The sequence below is a fragment of the Schistocerca nitens genome, chromosome 3, assembly GCF_023898315.1.
Source record: "Schistocerca nitens isolate TAMUIC-IGC-003100 chromosome 3, iqSchNite1.1, whole genome shotgun sequence".
Classification (NCBI taxonomy): Eukaryota; Metazoa; Arthropoda; class Insecta; order Orthoptera; family Acrididae; genus Schistocerca; species Schistocerca nitens.
In genome coordinates, this window is record NC_064616.1 from 554,693,614 (window position 1) to 554,717,385 (window position 23,772).

Genomic DNA, 23,772 nt, shown 5'->3' on the forward strand with positions numbered 1-23,772 from the left:
GCTGAGCGAAGCGGAAATCAGCGTAAGGAGATCAATGAGAGTAGCGATGACAGAATTTTAAAGTAAAATTTTATCAACCGATCTGCGCAAAAACCCTAAGAGGTTTCGGTCTTACGTAATATCAGTAAGCCTATCGAAATCCTTTATTCATTCACTCAGTATGCATACTGGCGACGAAACGGAAGATAACACAGAAGGCCGAAATACTGAATTCGCTCACCCGAAACTGCTCCTCAGAGGACAATCTATCATGGTCCCACTTCTTTATAATCGTACGAACGTCGAAATGCCTGATACTGAGATATCTGATTGCGGCATAGAAAAGCAACTACGATTGCTTAATGGTGGAAAGGCATCAGGACCAGATGAGATATCTGTAAGATTCTACAAAGACTATGCGAAAGAATTTGCTCCCCTCCTATCCGCATTACATCGTAGATTACTGCAGCAAACAACGGTACCTAGAGACTGGAAAAAAGAGCAGGTCATTCCCATTTTCAAGAAGGGTCGTAGGCCTATATCCTTGTCATCAATCTGTTGCAGAATTATGGAACATGTTTTACGCTAAAGAATGATGACTTTTTGGAAACTAAAATCTCCACATAAAAATCAACAGAGATCTTTCGAAAATCAGCTCACTCAGTTTCTCCATGAGATCCATAGGCCTGTAGACAACGGCGCTCAGGTAAATGACGTGTTCCTTGATTTCAGTATGCATTTGACACCATCGCGCACTGCTGCTGACTGAAAAAAAAAAACAACAAAAAAATACGAGCTTATAGAGTACAGAGCCAGATTTGCGGCTGGATTCCATACTTACTTGCAGATAGGACTCAATACGTCGCTCTTAATGGAACAAAATCGACAGATGTAAAGGTAATTTCTAGAGTACCCTAAAGAATTCTAATAGGACCGTTACGGTTTACAGTATATATAAATGATCTAGTAGAAAGCGTCGGAAGCTCTTTAAGACTGTTGGCAGAACTCGAGCAAAATATCTAGGTAAAATATCTAGGAGTAATCATCCAGAGTGATCGTAAGTGGAATGACAACATAAAACAGGTAGTAGCCAAACCTGATGCGGCACTGAGATTCGTAAGTAGAATCTTAAGGGAATGTAACTCATCGATGAAGGAAGTGGCTTATAATGGGCTTGTTCAAAAGATACAGCGAAGTTCGTTAGTCGGCGTGAGATCGTTACAGATATACTCTACAAACTCCAGTGGTAGACGTTACAAGAGAGGCGTTTTGCATCACAGAGAGGTTTAATTCCGAAAGAGCACTTTCCAGTATCGAACAACATATTTCTTCCTCCCACATTCATCTCGCGAAATGACCATCACGAGAAAATCCGAGAAATTATAGGTGATACAGAGGCTGACCGACAATCGTTCTTCCCATGCGATATTCGCGGGTGGAGCATGGTAGGTAGAATCAGTGGTCCCAGATGTACCCTCCACCACACACCGTCCCGTCGGTTGCGGAGTATGATGTAGACGCAGATATAGATGAATTCACGTAATCCACAGGTTTGAAAAGTCTTAGTGGACGGCCAAACAACTTGATGATATAGGATTTCCTACGGTATTCGGATGCAAGGATGTTCTTGCTGGAGTCACAATCAAGTTCATTTGTGAGAAGCCTCTTTCACATTCACTTCTAAGTGCTAGGATACTGCTCATAGGGTTAATAAATGACAAAAGAAACATTGGACGTTTCTTCTCTGCAAGGTATTCACGAAAACCTCTTAAGATTTGTATTTCATGGAACTTAAAACATTTGCACATGTTTCTTATCTCTGCTTCTGGGTAAGTTACTTCAGGATTTTCCGACAAAATGGTAAGGTTCAAAACTGTAGGCACTTCTAGCCATAAGATTAAATAAATCTTTGAGATTACCTGCAGCAAAGATAACAAAATTGTCATTATCCCAGAAATGGTTAGGGACTTCTCGGGCGTCCCTGCAGTTAGTTATTTTCTTCATTCTTCAAAACTAACCACACACATAAAATAACAATATAAATCGCCACCAAATACTAGCTTACGTACTTTTAAGAACGGAATTTCTTTTTCTTCGCGGTTGTTAGAGATTGTACCGTCTAACTGTTTCTATTGCCACATGTCCTTGACTTCCTCAGCCAGTTGGATGTATTTTTCAATTTTTTCTCCTATTTTCTTCTGTATATTTGTTGTATTGGGTATGGATATTTCGATTAGTTGTGTTAATTTCTTCTTTTTATTGGTGAGTATGATGTCAGGTTTGTTATGTGGTGTTGTTTTATGTTATAATGGTTCTGTTCCAGTATAATTTGTATTCATCATTCTCTAGTACACTTTGTGGTGCATACTTGTATGTGGGAACGTGTTGTTTTATTAGTTTATGTTGTATGGCAGGTTGTTGATGTATTATTTTTGCTACATTGTCATGTCTTCTGGTGTATTCTGTATTTGGTAGTATTGTACATCCACTTGTGATGTGATCTACTGTTTCTATTTGTTGTTTGCAAAGTCTACATTTATCTGTTGTGGTATTGGAATCTTTAATGATATGCTTGCTGTAATATCTGGTGTTTATTGTTTGATCCTGTATTACAATCATGAATCCTTCCGTCTCACTGTATATATTGCCTTTTCTTAGCCATGTGTTGGATGCGTCTTGATCGATGTGTGGCTGTGTTAGACGATACGGGTGCTTGCCATGTAGTGTTTTCTTTTCCCAATTTACTTTCTTCGTATCTGTTGATGTTATGTGATCTAAAGGGTTGTAGAAATGGTTATGAAATTGCAGTGGTGTAGCCGATGTATTTATATGAGTGATTGCTTTGTGTATTTTGCTAGTTTCTGCTCGTTCTGTAAAGAATTTTCTTAAATTGTCTACCTGTCCATAATGTAGGTTTTTTATGTCGATAAATCCCCTTCCTCCTTCCTTTCTGCTTAATGTGAATCTTGCTGAGTGTATATGATGTATTCTATATTTGTGGCATTGTGATCGTGGAAGTGTATTGAGTGCTTCTAGGTCTGTGTTACTCCATTTCACTACACCAAATGAGTAGGTCAATATTGGTATAGCATAAGTATTTATAGCTTTTGTCGTGTTTCTTGCTGTCAATTCTGTTTTTGTTAGTCTTTGTCTATATTTTTCTTTTAGTTCTTCTTTAATATTTGTATTATCTATTCCTATTTTTGTCTGTATCCTAGATATTTATAGGCATCTGTTTTTTCCATCGCTTGTATGCAGTCGCTGTGGTTATCCAATAAGTAATCTTCTTGTTTAGTGTGTTTTCCCTTGACTATGCTATTTTTCTTACATTTGTCTGTTCCAAAAGCCATATTTATATCATTGCTGAATACTTCTGTTACCTTTAGTAATTGGTTGAGTTGTTGATTTGTTGCTGCCAGTAGTTTTAGATCACACATGTATAGCAAATGTGTGATTTTGTGTTGGTATGTTGCAGTAATATTGTATCCATAATTTGTATTATTTAGCATGTTGGATAGTGGGTTCAGAGCAAGGCAGAACCAGAAAGGACTTAATGAGTCTCCTTGGTATATTCCACGCTTAATCTGTATTGGCTGTGATGCGATATTATTTGAATTTGTTTGGATATTAAGTGTGGTTTTCCAATTTTTCATTACTATGTTTACGAACTGTATCAATTTAGGATCTACTTTGTATATTTCCAATATCTGTAGTAACCATGAGTGGGGTACACTATCAAAAGGTTTTTGGTAATCAATGTATGCGTAGTGTAGCGACCTTTGTTTAGTTTTAGCTTGATATGCCACCTCTGTATCTATTATCAGTTGCTCTTTACATCCTCGTACTCCTTTGCAGCAGCCTTTTTGTTCTTCATTTATAATTTTGTTCTGTGTTGTATGTGTCATTAATTTCTGTGTAATTACTGTAGTTAATATTTTGTATATTGTTGGTAGGCACGTTATGGGGCGATATTTTGCTGGATTTGCTGTGTCTGCTTGATCTTTAGGTTTCAGATAAGTTATTCCATGTGTAAGTGTATCAGGGAATGTGTATGGGTCTGCAATGCAACTGTTAAATAATTTAGTTAGATGTGAATGTGTTGAGGTGAACTTCTTTAGCCAGAAATTTGCTATTTCATCTTTTCCAAGAGCTTTCCAATTGTGAGTAGAATTAATTTCTCGGGTGACTTCATGTTGCAAAATTATCACTTTAGGCGTTTGTGTCATCATCTTGTATGTGTCTGTTTCTGCTTGTATCCACCATGCATGCCTGTTATGTTGTACCGGGTTTGACCATATGTTGCTGCAGAAGTGTTCCATGTCTGTTATGTTTGGTGGATTGTCTATTTTAATGTGTGTGTTATCTATTGTCAGGTAAAATTTCTTTTGGTTTGTGTTGAATGTCTGGTTTTGTTTCCTTCTATTTTCACATTTTTGTATCTCCTAAGTTGTTTGGCCAATGCTTGTAATTTCTGCTTCTTTTCATCTAATTGCTCTATCGCTTCTTGTTGAGAGATTTTACCTAACCTTTTTCGTTTTTTGTCTGATATTTTATTTCTTATAAATTGTGTTAGCTGTCCGATGTCTTTTCTCAGTTTTGCTATTCTGATCTGTAGCCTGTGTTGCCATGCTGGTTTTGTGGGTTTCTTCTGTGTGTTGGTTGGTTCTGATCTGTGCCTAGTGTTTATATTTTGTGTAGTGAGTGCTCCTATACAAACCAGTAGTTGTAAATTTTCCATAGTTGTATTTTCATTTATTTTGTTGTGTATGATTGTGTTGATAGTTGTTATTGTTGTTTCGACTTGTGGGTTATTTGGTGGTCTATGCAAGAATGGTCTAATGTCTGTATTTGTGTCTTTGTATTCTATATATGTCAGCTGATATTTTTCTTCTATATCTAACATGTGTGTCATTTTGTGTTCTATTTGTGCTTGTTCTGGTGGCTGTCTTAAGATTTCGTTTTCCTCTGATTGTTTAATTGATGGATGTTGTTCTTTGTTTGTTTGCTCTGGGATGTTTTCCATTACTGTATTTTCTTCTTCTTCCGATTGCACATTATTTTGTTCCAGTATTTGTTGTACTTGTTGTTTGATGTTTTCTAATTCTGTCTGGGGTATCCTGTTATTTTTTATTATTACACGGATCTGATCAGCTAGTCGTAGTTCCGTTAAAAATTTATTTGTGGATATCTGGTAATAAATGTTGTGTATACTTGTGATCTGTATCCAGTTGTGTTGGTTCCTAAGTTTGTTGCTTGTAATAAGAGAACATGAGGTGTCGGTTAACTTCATCTGACCATCTCATCCTCTGTCTCTGTTTTCCTTCTAGAGTGGTTGCAGGAAGCATATCCTGCAAAACACCTCGATTTGGATTTAAATCATTTTCCGTGTGGCTAGCAGTGTCGTTACCATTGTGGACGGGCATAGGGTTCAGGCGTCGTCCCCGACCATGACAGCACTTGTCCGAGGCTTCATTAGTTCTGTCCTGAACCAACTAATCACACTAAAAGGGGGGGTTAGCTCTATTAGTGGTTTGTTCTTTTCGTCGCCTTTTACGACTGGCAGAACATACCGGGGGCCTATTCTTTTCCCGGGCCTCCACGGGATTTATTATTACTATTATTATTATTATTATTATTATTATTATTATTATTCAGATGTCAGAACCATCTCGTATGCTTGGGCTACGTTGTTACCAGTTCTGAACCCGCCAACAAAACTAACCCAATCTAAGAGCCCGAACACCACTGCATCTACCGTGGAAAAGTAATCACTTATCACCGTAGAGGGATTTGCCTCAGCCCGCATCTCGTGGTCGTGCGGTAGCGTTCTCGCTTCCCACGCCCGGGTTCCCGGGTTCGATTCCCGGCGGGGTCAGGGATTTTCTCTGCCTCGTGATGGCTGGGTGTTGTGTGCTGTCCTTAGGTTAGTTAGGTTTAAGTAGTTCTAAGTTCTAGGGGACTTATGACCACAGCAGTTGAGTCCCATAGTGCTCAGAGCCATTTGAACCATTTGATTTGCCTCATTTAGTGTAGTGCAAACCATGAGACACACAATTACTGATACAAAAGAATGTGTCTATTTAGGTAAAAAAGTCTAATTGGGAACTGGACCTGGTAGCTTCCTCAAGGAACATTTGGATGTTGAGTCATCGCCGTCATCATCATCATCATCAGTGACACGACAGCCTTATAAGGCTTGGGGTCCTGTGGAAGATTGTTCCATCCTTTCCTCTTTACTGCCGAAATGTTCCAATTCTAAATTCTAATTTTCCTAGTGTCCTCTCTCACATCTTCCCCCCCCCCCCCCCCACCTTAGCTTGGGTCTTGCCCATTCCAGTGTTCTGCTCTTAACGTAACTGACGATGTGTGGTTCATTATATCGATTATATAAGGCACAGTTGAATCACCGCCTCCTATCAGTGAATGGGGTTCATTAGGATAATCTTTCTTAGTTGCAGATGCACACTGAGGTGACAAAAGTCATTGGATACATCCTAATACAGTGTCGGACCTCCTTTTGCCCGGCATAGTGCTATAGCTTGATGTGGCTTGAACTCAAGAAGTCGTTGGAAGTACCCTGAAGAAATATTGAGCCACGCTGCCTAGAGCCATCCATCATTGCGAAAATGTTGCCGGTGCGGCGTTTTGTGCACGAAATGACATCTCGACTATGCCCCTTAAAGGTTTGATGGGATTAATGTCGTGTAATGCGGGTGGCCAGATCATATCCGAACTGTCCAGAATGTTCTTCAAGGCAATTGCGAGTGAGTGTGGCCCAGTGATGTGATGCATCGTCATCTATAAAAATTCCATCACTGCTTGGGAACATGAATTCAATGAATGGCTGTGAATTGGTCTCCAAGTAGCCGAACATAACCATTTCCAGTCAATGATCGGTTCAGCTGGACCAGAGGACCAAATCCATTCAATTTAATCAAAGCCCACACCATTATGGACCCAAGAACAGCTTGCACAGTTTCTTGTTGACAGCTTGGGTCCATGGCTTCGTGGGGTCTGCACTACACTTGAACCTTGCCATCAGCTATTACCAAATGAAATCGGGACTCATCTGACATGGTCACGGTTTTCCGGTCGTCTAAGATCCTACCAGTAGTAGAACAAGGCCGGCACCAACCCACTATCGATTATCGCCAGATGTATCCAAGATGGCGGCGATGATGTCATCCAAGACCGCGACCTGTAGACTTGACAACAGCGCCAGCCGGTGGTGGCCGAGCGGTTCTAGGCGCTACAGTCTGGAACCGCGCGACCGCTACGGTCGCAGGTTCAAATCCTGCCTCGGGCATGGATGTGTGTGATGTCCTTAGGTTAGTTAGGTTTAAGTAGTTCTAAGTTCTAGGGGACTGATGACTTCAGCAGTTAAGTCCTATAGTGCTCAGAGCCATTTGAACCATTTTGACAACAGCACATGACATCATCCAAGGTGGTGGTCTTGATGTCAACTGAAGACGTGAGTAACATCCAAGATGGCGGATTTTGGTGGGAAAGTGCCACACCCCTTGGCAGGAAGTTTGAATTTTGGCAGGAAATTGAATCATGTGCTTCTATAGGTCACCCAGCAGTCCTCCGCTCCCCCTTTCCGGCTTTTTTGCATTATGGTGAGTCATCCTCCTGGAAAATGGGCGGTAATTTCGAATTTTGGAGGGAATTTTGCTCTAAGAGCTTACTCCTGCAGCTGAGGGGAGTTAGTATGGTGTTGCCCCCACTAGAAACTGCTTATGATGTCATTCAATTCGAATATAATTTGTTTAAATTTGAATAAATTTGTTTGAATTTACTATCTACCTACAGCAGTATTGGCTTAGTGTGGTGCTACCACCACAAGAGGCTGAGATATCAGAGATTGTTGAGCTATCGGTGTGGAAGGAGCATGTGTTCAATCAAAGAGCTATTGGTATTAGACTGGGAGGAGTTTAACAACCATGTTGCCTGTAAGCATACAGCCAAGGACTGCACCCATAGCCTCCTACATGTAGAATGGAAGCAAGCATTAATGCTTGACCGTATGAAGAGGAAGAAGAATATGGTCCCGCAAATAAATACTTTGCATCGAGATGCATTACACAATGCATGCTTCCACCGGACAAGAGACAACTGCCACCAATCCAGCAGACCAAAGAACAGAGATAGTTCGTGACTTCACCACAATACATCACATGATCGTGCAGTTCAGTCAATTGGAGCACAGCATCATCATGATGTCACATGTTTCCCGAGCTGCACGGGTGCCCCAGCCTACACTATTGGCGGGATTTTTCAAATTTTGGCGGGAATTCCGAATTGTGGCAGGAATTTCTTTGTCCTAGGGCTGTGCTGATGTGCCCACCCCACCTGGGAAGTGGCAGGAAAAGAACTCAGCCTGTTCTCTGCTGTTGGAAAGAGGAAGGAGTGTACTTTTTTTTTTTTTGGAACAATTTATTTAGGGACGGATTTCATGTAGTTTATTTATTATGCTGATACAAAATACTCACCCTGACGTGCTTGGGGTCACAATATACAGTTTACAGACCTGGAAACTACTCGTAAATAATGCAGTACACTGATGTGTAGAGACGCAAACAACTCGTAAAATACCGAAATACTCCAGTACCCAGCATACAGACGTGCAAACTACTCGTAGATCAGCGAAATAATGCATGTGTAACGCTGTGCAAACACGCTCACAACGATATTCCCCAGTACATGTGCTGCATTATGACCCATTCAATACGAGTGCTGGTTTTGTAACAACAACTTAGAAGTGCCATTAGATGTGTGACGCATTTTTTTCCCTCAGCTGTGATTGCGTGTACTGGCTTCGATTACCTGGGCTGTAGGGTAGTTTTCAGTAGGTGTCTGTAGTGAACCCTGACGTCAAACAGCGACAGATGCTATATGCTTGCAGGTAATATACTTTTCAAACTCTCAGTCCAACACCTGCATCTAGACAGTTGAATGTATTTCCCACCATAAAAGAATAAAGATAGTACCTTACACCACTAGCTTGTGGGTGTAGGGTAGAGTTTGAGTGTTTCTGTCGCTGGTTACGAAATTTTTTCCCAGCAGGATAACACCAGTTGTATGGTATCGCCAGTTTTTGCTCTATATTGCGATTTTATGCCGTCCTTGTGCAGCGCTATGCATGTAGCTGTGTAATTTGGACCGATCTTTGTGATTAAATATGTAATTAGGATCGATATTTGCGTCAGTTTCCCGACCCAAATAAATAAAGTACACTGACCTAACCTTCCTCTACCACATGTGGACAGTTTCCATATGTTAGGAGGTGCACTAAAGGTTTGCTTCCAGTAGAATCAGGGTTCGAGTCACTGATATATTGCCTTTTTTAAGTGATATATAAGTAGTTGGCATGTCTGTATGCTGGGTACTGGATTATTTCGATAATTTACGAGTTGTTTGTGGCACTACACTTCAGTGTACTGCATTATTTGCGAGTAGTTTCCTGGTCTGTAAACTGTATATTGTGACCCCAAGCATGCCAAGGTGAGTGGTTTTTTTTGTTTTGTTTTGTTTTTAGGGCGCAAAACTGCTATGGCCATTAGCGCCCGGTCCGTGACTTAGGAAACAGTAAAAAACCGAAAATGGAAACCAGCAGCAATGGGAACGAAAGTCATAAAATTGGAGAAACTAAAAGCAGAAGGAAGGCTTAAAAATCCACTACAGAAAGGGGTTGGTTGTCCCCAAAAAAAGCTTCAAATGACTGACGTCATTTCACTGGCGCTAATAAACTCAAGAACGCGATCGGCTGAGCGCGTGTCATCTGCTAAAATCGACGATATATCAGGCGATAGCTGTAGACGGGAGCGTAACGGATTAAAATAGGGGCACTCAATTAAAAGGTGTCTTACCGTCCACAGCTGAGAGCAGTGGGGACAGAGTGGGGGAGGATCGCCGCTTAAAAGATGTCGATGGCTAAAAAGACAGTGCCCTATCCGGAGTCTAGTTAAAATTACCTCCTCCCGACGACGCGTTCGGGAGGAAGAGGTCCTAGCACAAGGAAGAGCTTTCACGTCCCGCAATTTATTATGGGGAAGTGTCGACCAATGTGCGTGCCATAAATGAACAACACGACGACATAAAACGCTCCGTAGATCGGTGAAGGGAATCGATTGAATAGCTGGCTGAAGAAGAGAGACTGCAGCCTTGGCTGCAATATCGGCCGCCTCATTTCCACAGATACCAACGTGTCCCAGGAGCCAGAGGAACGCCACCGAGACGCCCCCCAGGTGGAGCAAGCGCAGACAGTTCAAAATGGTTCAAATGGCTCTGAGCACTATGGGACTCAACTGCTGAGGTCATTAGTCCCCTAGAACTTAGAACTAGTTAAACCTAACTAACCTAAGGACATCACAAACATCCATGCCCGAGGCAGGATTCGAACCTGCGACCGTAGCGGTCTTGCGGTTCCAGACTGCAGCGCCTTTAACCGCACGGCCACTTCGGCCGGCAGCGCAGACAGTCCTGAATTCGGTGGACCAGATGGTGCACAGGGTAAAGAGCTTGGAGACTGAGGAGAGAGCTGAGAGAATCTGAGCAGATAACGTACTGTATCCGCTGATGGCGGCGGATGTAGTGGATAGCCTGGAGAACAGCGTAAAGCTCCGCAGTATAAACCGAACACTGGTCGGGAAGCCGAAAGTGATTTGGGGTATCGCCAACAATATAGGCACTCCCTACACCTAACGATGTTTTAGAGCCGTCGGTGTAAATAAATGTGGCTTCCGTCATTTGTGCACATAGAGCAGCAAATGCCCGACGATAAACAAGTGAAGGGGTACCATCCTTGGGAAATCGACAAAGGTCACGGAGCAGGCAGATCCGGGGACGGAGCCAAGGCGGTGCTGTACCCCAAGTTGTCAAGAAGGTTTTAGGAAAGCGGAAGGAAAGAGAATGGAGCAGTTGACGGAAGCGGACTCCCGGTGGTAGTAGGGAGGAGGGGCGGCCTGCATACCCTACATCAAAGGAGGCGTCGAAAAAAATGTCATGGGCTGGATTAGCAGGCATGGAAGACAGATGGCTAGCATAACGACTCCGAAGGACTGCTCGCCGATTGGACGGCGGAGGTTCAGCAGTCTCAGCATAAAGGCTTTCCACAGGGCTGGTGTAAAAAGCTCCAGACACTAAACGTAATCCACGGTGATGGATAGAGTCGAGACGCCGAAGAATAGACGGCCGAGCAGAGGAGTAGACTATGCTGCCATAGTCCAATTTCGAGCGCACTAAGGCGCGATAGAGGCGGAGAAGGACCACGCGGTCCGCTCCCCAGGAGGTACCATTCAGGACACGGAGGGTGTTGAGGGATCGCAGACAGCGAGCCGAAAGATAGGAAACGTGGGAGGACCAGCACAGTTTTCTGTCAAACATAAGACCCAAGAATTTAGCGACGTCTGAAATCGGAAGGTTGACAGGACCTAGATGTAAGGAGGGCGGAAGAAACTCCTTACGTCGCCAAAAATTAACACATACGGTCTTACTGGGAGAAAAACGGAAGCCGGTTTCGATGCTCCAAGAGTGGAGGCGATCGAGACATCCTTGAAGACGTCGTTCAAGAAGGCTGGTCCATTGAGAGCTGTAGTAGATCGCAAAATCGTCCACAAAGAGGGAGCTCGAGACATCAGGAAGGAGACAATCCATAATTGGATTTATGGCAATGGCAAACAGTACAACACTCAGCACGGAGCCCTGGGGTGCCCCGTTTTCTTGGGAGAAAGTACGGGAGAGAGTAGTGTTCACCCGCACCCTAAATGTGCGCTCTGCCATAAATTCACGAAGAAAAAGGGGCAGCCGACCTCGAAAGCCGCAAGAGAACAGTGTGCGGAGGATGCCTGTCCTCCAACAGGTATCGTATGCTCTCTCCAGATCAAAAAATATTGCTACTGTTTGGTGTTTCCGGAGAAAATTGTTCATGATATAAGTGGAGAGAGCAACAAGATGGTCAACTGCAGAACGATGCTTTCGGAATCCGCATTGGGCAGGTGTTAAAAGACTGCGGGATTCCAGCCACCAAGCTAAACGGTAATTTACCATACGCTCCAAAACCTTACAGACACTACTCGTGAGAGAAATGGGGCGACAGCTAGAGGGGAGATGTTTGTCCTTTCCAGGTTTCGGAACAGGAACGACGATAGCTTCCCGCCATCGTCTGGGAAAAGTACTGTCGGTCCAAATTCGATTATAAAGGCGAAGGAGGTAACGCAGACTATGGGTTGATAAATGCAGCAACATTTGGACGTGGATACCATCCGGTCCTGGGGCGGAGGAGCGAGAAGAAGAGAGTGCATGTTGGAGTTCCCGCATGGAGAAAACAGTATTGTAGCTTTCACGATTTTGAGAGGAGAAAGCAAGATGTCGCACTTCCGCTGCACGTTTCTTCGGGAGAAACGCTGGCGGGTAATTTGAAGAGCTCGAAATCTCAGCAAAGTGCTGACCCAATGAGTTAGAAATTGCGACGGGGTCCACTAATGTATCATGCGCGACAGTGAGCCCAGAGACCGGGGAGAAACTAGGCGCGCCTGAGAACCGTCGAAGCCGACTCCAAACTTCCGAGGAGGGAGTGAAGGTGTTAAATGAGCTAATAAAGAATTTCCAGCTTGCCTTCTTGCTATCGCGGATGACACGACGGCATTGCGCACGGAACTGCTTATAGCGGATACAGTTGGCCAAAGTAGGATGGTGGCGGAAAACGCGGAGAGCACGTCGCCGCTCACGCATTGCGTCACGGCATGCCTCGTTCCACCAAGGAACTGGGGGGCGCCGGGGCAATTCGGAGGTGCGTGGTATTGAACGTTCCGCAGCTGTAAGAATAACGTCGGTAATATGTGTGACCTCATCGTCGACGCTGGGAAAGTGACGGTCATCGAATGTCGCTGGAGACGAAAAAAGTTCCAATCGGCTTGGGCAAACTTCCAGCGTCGCGGGCGCAAATATGGCAGTTGAGGCTGCAGTCTAAGGACACATGGAAAGTGGTCACTCGAGTGTGTATCATCAAGGGCGAACCATCCGAAGCGCCGAGCTAGCGGAACAGTACCGACCGAAAGGTCCAAATGAGATAAATTTGTCGTGGAGGCAGACAAAAATGTAGGGACCCCAGTGTTGAGGCAAACTAGATCCGCTTGGTGGAAAACGTCTAGCAATAGTGAGCCACGTGGACAAGGATGTGGAGATCCCCAAAGCGGGTGGTGGGCATTGAAGTCCCCAACCAGCAAATAGGGGGGTGGAAGCTGACCAAGAAGATGAAGGAGATCAGCTCGTGCCATTGGTGTGGACGATGGAATGTATACAGTACAAAGAGAGAACGTGTATCGAGAAAGGGAAAGACGGACGGCGACAGCTTGGAAGGAAGTGTTTAAGTGGATTGGGTGATAATGGAGAGTATCATGGAGAAGAATCATGAGTCCTCCATGGGCTGGAGTGCCTTCAACAGAGGGGAGATCATATCGGATGGACTGAAAATGAGGGAGAACAAAGCGGTCATGGGGACGCAGCTTTGTTTCCTGAAGACAGAAGATGACTGGCGAGTAGGATCGTAAGAGGATCGACAATTCATCCCGATTGGCTCGAATGCCGCGGATATTCCAGTGGATAATGGACATAGGGTGATCAGAAAATGGAGGAATGTGACCAAGGTTGCTGTCAACTCAACGACTGCTCAAAGCTTGCGACCGACAGCATGGAATGGCATTCAGCCGAAGGCAGAAGATCCTGATCCATAGGTTGTTCAGGAGTAGCTCCTGCCACCAGCGATCGGCCGGCGACACGGAAGACGGCCGAGGGCGATTTCCGCCAGGTGGTGCTGCAGATGGGACACGCCTTGGCGGAGAAGGAGATGAACTGGGTTTCTTTGTAGCCTTCTTGGAAGTATGATGTTTAGATGAAGGAGGAACCGATGGTTGTGAAGTTGGGGTACGTAAAAAATCTTCATGAGTATGCTCTTTTTTCGAAGTCTTGGTGTCTGACTTTTGGGCTCGAGATTTAGCAGAACCCGACGAAGGGTGAGCCACAGAGTGGTTTGGGACGTAAGGGCGAACAGAAATTATCTCATAGCCTGCTTTGATTTTCGATGGGAGTTGAACTTGGTCAAATGTCAAGAAGACAGTGCAGGTTGGAATGATGTTCGTGTCAACCCTTTTCATAACTCTATGAACAGCCGTTACGCCCTGGTCAGACAGGTAGTGCTGAATTTTTTCGTCAGACAATCCATCGAGGGAGCGTGTATAAACGACTCCACGCGAGGAATTTAAAGTGCGGTGTGCTTCAACCCGGACAGGGAAGGTGTGGAGCAGTGAAGTACGCAGCAATTTCTGTGCCTGGAGGTCACTGACTGTTTCTAACAACAGGGTGCCATTCCGTAATCTGGAACAAGACTTTACAGGACCCGCAATTGCGTCGACACCTTTATGAATAATGAAAGGGTTGACCGTGGAGAAGTCGTGACCTTCGTCAGACCGAGAAACAACAAGGAACTGTGGCAATGATTGAAGAACTGTCTGTGACTGAGACTCAGTGAACTTACGCTTGTGAGCAGACAGAGTGGAAGGTGAGGAAACCATTGCGGAAGAATCCCCCATGATTACCGGCGTCTCCGATGGCGCGCTCCTCCCTTGTGGGGGCCCTCTCTGAGGGCACTCCCGCCTTAGGTGTTTGTTCACACCTCAGGTCACACCTCCCGACAAACGGACGGAGGGACCAATCGGCACTTTCGGAAGGTATCAGCTCGGGTAATCACCCCTCCCTGGGCCTGGCCATTACCAGGGGCTACGTACGTGTCCTACCTGTCTACCCGGGGCGGGGAATTACCAGCTAAGCACAAAAATGCGTGGGTCGGCCTTCAGACACGCACAGGGAGGAAGAAAGAGAAAGGGAAAAACAAAGAAAGGGAAAGGAAAGAGGAGAGGTCTCAAACGCCGCAGCGGAGAAAAGGGTAAAGAGAAGAGGTAAGGCAAAGAGAAGGGCAAAGGAAGGATGAAGACATACAAGCAGAGAAGGCGAAGAATGCGGTACATTTACGAGCTTCCGTCTCCGGACGTAGGCACAAACCATACTCCCAGAGGGGGAGAAAGGGAAGGAAAGAGCCAGTGGTGAGGGGAGGAGGGGCGAAGATGGGGGAGAGGGAAGGATGCGGAAAAGGAAGGTATGCAGCCCGGAAAGGAAGGAGGGCCACATTAGCTCGGGGTCGCGTGCTCGCTACGCACGTATCCACAAAAGAGTTGTGGACCCCCTGGGGGGTGAGTGTTTTGCATCAGCATAATAAATAAAGTACATGAAATCCATCCATAAATAAATTGTTCCAAAAATAAATGAGGTACACTCCTTACTCTCTCCAGCAGCACAGAACAGGCTGAGTTCTTTTCCCACCACTTCCCAGGTGGGGTGAGCACTTCAGTACAGCCCTAGGACAAAGAAATTCCTAGCAAAATTCGAAATTCCCGCCAAAATTCGGAATTCCCGCCAATAGCGTAGGCTGGGGCACACGTACAGCCAGGGGAACACGTAATGTCATGATGATCCTGTGCTCCAATTGACTGAACTGAATGATCATGTTACCTATTGCGGTGAACTTGCTCAGTTCTTTCGTGTGCTGGATCGGTGGCAGATGTCTCATGTGGGGTGGGAGCTGAGAAAGATGTTTCCAAGTGTTGTGTAAGGCATCTTGATGCGAAGTATTTATTTGCAGGACCATGTTCTTCTTCCTCTTCAGATGTTCAAGCATTAATGCTCACTTCCATTCCATATGGGTACAGTCCTTGGCTCATGCTCCTTCCACACTGACAGCCCAACAAGCACTGATATCTCAGCCTCTTGTGGTGGTTATAACACACTAAGCCAATACTACCATAGGTAGATAATAATTTTAAGCAAATTTCAACAAACTTAAACAAATTTATACAAATTTAAACAAATTATATTCGAATTGATTGACATCATGAGCAGTCGCTAGTGAAGGCAACACCATACTAACTCCCCTCAGCTGCAGGAGTACGCTTTTATAGCACAATTCCATCCAAAATTCGAATTTACACCTGTTTTCCAAGAGGATGATGCACCATCATGCAAAAAGGTCGGAAAGGGGGCGGGCAGGGGATTGCTGGGTGAATTGTAGAAGAACATAATTCAATTTCCCGTCAAAATTCTAAGTTCCTGCCAGGGGGGCGTGGCACTTTCTCGCCAAAAGCCGCCATATTGGATAACGGTACTCTTTTCATCAGCTGACGTCACGACCACCATCTTGGATGCGCTGTTGCCAAGTCTTCAGGCCGCCATCTTTGATAATGTTATCACAGCCATCTTCGATACATCTGGCAACAATGGAGAGTGGGATGGCGCCAGCCTTGTTCTACTACTCCTACCGGTATGGTCACAAGCTGAGAAGTGGCATTGCAGGCGATGTCGTGGTATTAGCGACGGTACTCACGTCTGTCATCTGCTGCCACAGCCCATTAACACCAAATTTCACCATACTGTCCTAACGGATATGTTCGTTGTACATCCAATGTTGATTTCTGCAGTTATTTCTTGCAGTGCTGCTTGACTGTTATCACTGATAACATTGTCCTTGTGGCAGGTAATGCCTGAAATTTAGTATTCTCAGCCTCTTGACACTGTGGATCTCAGAAAATCGAATTCTCTAACGATTTCCGAAATGAAATTTCCCATGCGCCTAGCTCCAGCTACCATTCCGCATTCAGAGTCTGTTAATTCCCGTCGTGCAGCCATAAGCACGTCGTAAACATTTTCACATGGATTACCTGGGTACAAATCACAGCTACGTCAATGCACTGCCCTTTTATAGCTTGTGTATGTGGTACTACCGCTGTCTGTGTATGTGCATATCGCTATCCCATGACTGTTCTCACCTCAGTGTATACTTCAGATTTCCCTTCATTTATCTGTAGGTTCACCTATTCATCTGTCCCGTAACTATTTTCAAGAATTGTAAAGGCTTCTTTTATTGTACTTTGCGTTTTTGCAGTTATGTCAATATTTTGTAATTTTGTGCAGGATTGATACCCGCATCTCTTATAATCTTTTCTAAGACTGTTATTATTAAACAGGAAGCACGATAAATGAAGCCCCCTGTCTTACTACATTTTTGTGGACACAGCTTTTGCTACCGTATTCTGTATCTTAATTTGGCTCTGCTTGTTTTCTGCTGTAACTTCCTCTAAGGGGATCAGTTTATCAAGAAATTCTTTAAGTCTTCCATTGTTATACAGGATGTCCCAGGAGGAATGGTCAGTATTCAGGGGTATGACAGGAGCAGTCATTCGAAGCAAAAATTTTAGTTAACATGGGCTCTAAAGTGCATTGAATAAGAGCTATGAGCACTTGTTCAGTTGAAGAGATGTGTTTTACAGTAGAAAAGACGAAAAAGTACTCACAGCTCTTACGGTATGCACTTTAAAGCTCATGTTTACTGGACAATATTTTCTACCACCTATAAAAACGTGGGAAGAAAAGAGCTTGCAGGCGAATAGATTTGCTTCACAATATCGAAGATGAAGAAGTGTGCATACCTCTTAAGGTATGCATTTTAGAGCCTATACTTACTAAACGTCTTTGCTTCTAATGATCGGTCCAGCACATTCTTCAATACTGATCATTCCTCCTGGGTCACCCTGTATACAGATCCCTTCAGTCGATACTGTTACAGGCTGATTTGAAGTCTGTAAAGGGGTAATACGTATCAATTACATATCTTTTTAATTTTTTCTAGCATTTGTCGTATCGTGATGGTCCGATCAACAATAAATCTTCTATGACAATATCCACAGTGGTAGTCACCAACAGCATTTCCAACATCAGCGGCAAGGCTAGTAAAGATGATGCTGGAAGGAAGAAGGAAAATTGGGTTTAACGTTCCGTCCACATCGAGGTCATTAGAAACGGAGCACAAGCTCGAATTGCGTCCTGGATGGGGAAGGAAATCGGCTGTTCCGTTTCAAAAGTATCATCCCCGTATTTGCCAGGAGCGATTTAGGGAAATCACGGAAAAACTACATCTGGTGACCGGACACGGGTTTGAACCATCGTCCTCCCGAATACGAGTCCAGTGTACTAACCTCTGCGGCACCTCGCTCGGTAGGACGCTGAGAATATTTTATATTCAGTATGTAGTCATAGTCAGAGCACACCATAATATCTCATTTCTTGCGTATTGGACGTTCCATTCATCAGGGATACATCCATATCTCCAAATTTCAATTAAAAACCTGTGGAAACGTTTTAAAAATTCCTTCCCTGCATTTTTATCAGCTCTGATTGTATTAGATTCATTTCTGGGACCGTGTTATTCTTCAGCTTCTTGATGGCTGCCTCCATTTCCTCAGCAGCGGTGCTGGCTGCTCTGTTAAATGAGTTCCTTGTGTTTACTGAGTGCAACATTCCTTGGTCCTCATTTAGCCCTCATTCAGTAGTTCGTCAAGACAGTGAGTCCGTCTTTTACATATTACTTTAACACTTCTCAAAGCTGAGTCGTCTGTATTTATACATAAATTTATTCTAGGCTGTAAATTCTTTCGGCTATTATTCGATTTTTGATTAAAAGCTCTTACATCATTCGTCATTTTCAGCAATTCCATTTCTTCCATTTCTTCCCATTCACGTTCTCTCTTTCTCTTTTTGTGTAAACTCTTTTCTTTTCTTCTTGCTTTTCTATAATCTTCTTCAGTCCATCGGGTATGGTTTATCTGCAGACCTAAGTTTTGATTGTTATTTGTGTACAAACTTGTGTACCATCCATTTTGTGTGACGTTGAGTATTCAGCTACAAGTACCAAATGTGAAACTGCTGTCTTTGGCTGCTTTGCACTAAAACTATAGGTAGTAACAGCGTATCACGTTCGAAAAAAAAGGATCTTCTTTGAATAGGTCTAAAATACTGACGGGATTACTTTCACGTAGTTTTGGTGTTCCCAGTACAAATATGCAAGTTGCTAAGTCGTATTTTATTTTCGTCATTGCTGTAATGATAACGTACTATGACTCCGATTGACGATTGCCTGTTTTTGTGCTGTTACGCGTATGTATGTCATTTGTTTTCACTTGACACACACGTGTGACTTGCAATTGCAACGTGGGCCTACAACAGGATTATAAATAAATATTTAAAAGACTAGAATATTATGTTTTCGTTTTGTATTTCAAAAATAAGTCATGGAAAAGTAATTTGTAACTATGAGAAATACTTAATACCCACGATTCCCTACTACAATTACCTGTAATAGAATAACATTTCTGGAAATAATGTGCACCATTTCTTTCCATCTAATGGTAAATTCATGGAAGTAAAAACTCTGTTACAACGTTTTTATACACGGGGTGTCCACAATTGAAGTTCCAGTTCCAAAACGCTGTTAGAAAGAGAACCACTGCTCAGAATGACGTCAAATTTGAACAGCTTATTATTGAAGCAGGGGGAAACGTCATGAAACCAAAAAATGTAAGGAAAATTTGACCAATAGATGGCGCTGCAAGCGTCAGAATATGCACACCAACAGACGCGCGGCGCAGGGCTGTTCCTCAGGTTGTGTCTCAGACGCCCAACACGACTGTCTCCAAGAAGGAACGCATGCTGCTGGCAAAGCTCCTTTTACAGGAACGGTGACTGTGCGCCAGTAGCCCTGCAGAAGTCCCGGACACTCAGGAGTGTGAAAAAAGGCGCTGGTCCGATGTCTGCTAAGGGTCGGAGAAAATTTTTACGAAATTCGAAAAGACAGGTATATTTGAAGTACAGTGTTGAAGAGGGAGGAAAACAGTTAATCCGACGTCTGCCAGACGTGGCCGCAGCATTTCACGAGGGGTCGAGCAGTGGTGTTCAAACACGCAGTACTTGAAGAATTGCCCGAACTTTGTACATGCCTGCCAGCATGGTATAGAAAATCCTACGAAACATCCTGCATTGCGTATCCATACAAAATCAGCCATGTTCAGGAGTTGCTTCCTGCTAACCTGTCAGCAACACAAACCTTCGCTCTGGAATTTTTTGCTCGCTTGGTGGTGGACAATGAATGGCTATAGAAAACTGGGCAGACGAAGCCCATATCCATCCCCAAGGACATGACAGTACGCAGGACTGCAGAATCTGGGGAATGGAATATCCGCACGCACATCTGCCGGTACCATTTCATTCTGCAAAGATGGCTGTGTGGTAGGGGTTGACGTCATCGGTTCTCGTATGGGTTTTTTTTCCAAGGTGATGAATTCTGCAGGTCCTGTTGCCAGTACCGTAACTGGTAAACACTGCGACAATCTTTTGCACACCAACGTGATTCCAACATTCATCAGCCTAGATGTGTGGATAGGATCCTTTTTATGCAAAATGGTGTTCTCGGCGGCGCTCCTCCGCACATTCCACAGCTAGCGAAGTGGCTGCTGCAGAGGCATTTCGGTAACGCTAGACTTATCAGCCGTCATTAGTCTACAGCCTGGCCGCCCAGATCACCTAATCTTAATCTGTGTGAATTATGGCTGTGGGCTTACCTGAGAGATGTGTTCAGTGCTCCAATTACGACCTTAGTTGAACTGAAGGCACTCACTGCGCAACGCATTCTGAACGTGATTCCCGAGACACTCCGATCTGTTGTGGGACATGCTGTTTCTCGATTTCAGCTTGAGGCAGAACACAGTGAACAATATACTGAACATATCCTACGCCAGTCTCACGACAATTTAGAAACCAATCAATGTTGTTCTTGGCCACAGGACAACTAATAACCGATTTTTCCCATCCGATGTGGTATGAACTTGCCGTGGTGGATGACTTACCTAACTAACAGTGCCACAACTGTTGACTGTCGAACTAGTGCAGTCGTGATCATTGAACAGTACGGATGGTGTTATGAGCAACTCAAACCACAGCCGTCGTACTGCGATTCACCTGTCATTTGTAGCCGACCACATCTATGTTAAGACGCTTACAGCTCCATCTGTTGGTAAAATTTTCCTCAATTTTTTCACCATGACTTTTCACCCTGCATCAATAATATGCAGTACGAATTTCATGTCGTAATGAGCAGAGGTTCTTTTTCTACACTATTTTGCACTGGAACTTTTAGTATGGACACCCTGTAGGTATACAAAAATGATTGGACTGATATAAAACATAGATATATTCTTACATTTGGAAATATATTCGGAATAATTGTCCTCTAACAATTTTATTACGCTCAGTTTCTTGTAACCTCCCTATTTGAGTATCTTATTTATAAGAAAGTTCGATGCTGAAACAAACTGAATTTACAATTACATCAACAGCATGCTATACGACTGTCAGTCGTGCAAGTAACTCAATGTTCAGTTAAATGACTGTATCGTTTAACTTCTTTCATTGTTTTCTAAATTCTGACATTACAAAGTTTCATTTATAATTTAACGTTCTCTTTAGTCTAAACGCATAACAATGGTTCAGTGCACAAAGCAGTTTCACTAGAGGGGAATACTCTCGTATTACGATTACGTTAAAGTTTTCTTGTCCTATTCTGGAAGTGGAGTGAATAAGGATTTGAGAAAGGTTATTATGGTAGGTACAAAGATATCTCGTGTGATAATGCGGACATCTTTACATCAGTCCTTTTTTTTACAGTGACTTGTTTCAATTAATTTTCAATTATTACCAATTTCTTTGAGAGTCGTAGGTGTATCGAAGTAGTCTGTCGTGTCCATCTGCCTAAACAGTGCAGTAACACATGGAATTTGTGTAAGTCCATTCTTCTCAATATCTTTTAGTCTGGACAGTTGCATTTCCACTCACTATCATCCTTCCCGGTTCCCGGGGTGCGAGAACAGCCAGGGCACCCCAGTTTGTGTTATAGTTACGCTGATTAGGTAATCCAACTTTAGTATTTAAAAATTTTGTGTGATGTGAATTTTGTTTTAGGTTTTGCAAAAACATACATTTTATAGAATCTTCATTTACTGTCACACATAAAACGTCAATAGCTAGTCATTCAGTTTTAAAAATGACACTAGTATTTACAGAAATCTACTTTGGGAGCTTTGGTATTCGCAAAATACTTAAGAATGTCACTAATTTCAATATGGATATATTTTTGATTACTTTGCTTTGCAACAACGACTACCTGAGCTTATTTTTAACTATTATTAATTTAGAAAAAGATCTTTTACTGTGAGATGTAGCAACTGGCATTGTTTGGTAAATTCTAAGTCAGTGGTTCCGAAACTGGGGCTTATTAACCCGGGCGAGGGGTAAAAACTAAACGATTCGATTCTGTTTCAGTCACGAAACTAAATTATTTTCAACAGAGCATTGCTATAATCACAATCTTGTAGGACACTAATATTTATTATATAAGTTATCAATAATTACTTTTTCTCAATTAGTAGCATTATTGCGGTGGGGGTTACAGGTTCCTCATATAGTCCACTCATTACGCAAATACATTCTGCTTTGTCCCGTACATCACTGAAGATAAAAGTGAGACATATACGTAACAAATGCTAAATACCTCGAGAAAACGAGTTCTCTAAGTTGTAGATAATACCTGCGGTAGTCCATAAATTGCTTCACTATTCGCTTCGAAACAGATAAATGAATTAATTGACACCACGACACAGCATTAACTACATAAGGGCTACTACAGTGCTGTACACAGTGTTATTATTATTATTATTATTATTATTATTATTAGAGTGATTAGACACAAAGCGTTAACAGCCAGTTTCTGCCTGTTCAGAAGTATGGATGCAGCAGTGAAGTGTTTTACGAACAGTAAGTACAGTTCAGATATCTGAACTTGTTTGATTTTAAATGGGGTTGCAGTGTGCAGGTCAAGTAAGTGCCGCAGTGGAGAGGAGTAATGTGGGGGAAGCAGGTTTTGTAAAAAAAAGTGTACCCTCACTGTGTAGTTAGCTTTCTTTTCTGAGAAGAAGCTATGGGTGGCACTTGCGATGCACCACGAATTCCTTCGTCATTCATTCCAACACACACACACACACACACACACACACACACACACACACAAACTAAATATAATTCATCATTCTAAAAAGAAAAGTGTTCCGAGAAAACTCTTTCATTCTACAGTTCAGTTAGATGCTGAAGTTGGTGGTAATGTAGGGGAGGGGGGGGGGGCAAGAGGGCAGGGGGGGGGGGAGGGCGGGTGTACTAGCTAATGTCTGATTGCACTCAGGGCAATGGTCTATGAAAGTTTGGGAACCACTGTTCTAAGTGCTGTCGATAAATTCGGAAATTATCAACGTCAGTACCCTCTTCTTTCTTCTGAATTTAATTTATTCTAAGATGTTAAGTTTAGTTACGGTTCGCGCGCTCAGCCTTCGGTGCAATGCAGCCCTTGCACCCCACGGACCACATGCTTGCTCTCTGGCATCCAATTGGGATGTGTTTCGCAGTATGGAGATAGACTTTACAACCAACAGAAATACGTAGAATAACGACCGTGACCCAGTCTGAATCTTTTCACGGTGGTAGCGTGCCGTACAAGAAGGGGAATCATGGAAATGCAGGAATTTTTTCGAGAAAATAGACTGGATTGCTGCATAACGTACGTCTGGTGGCAGATGGGATATCTTTCAGATTTATATCATTCCTGGGTCGTCCATTGGTGTATCGCAAAATCAACGTCCTTGTGAGGTACCGTGATGACGCCATCGAACCAATTTGTTACATGTCGAAAGGCTGCCTCGAACGCTAGAACTTCGGCATAACCGCTACTGGCTTCCACTGCAAGGTTAAATATCGGCCCTGACAGTGCAATTCCGCAATACGTTAAGCTCTCTTGTTCTCGTCCACCTACGG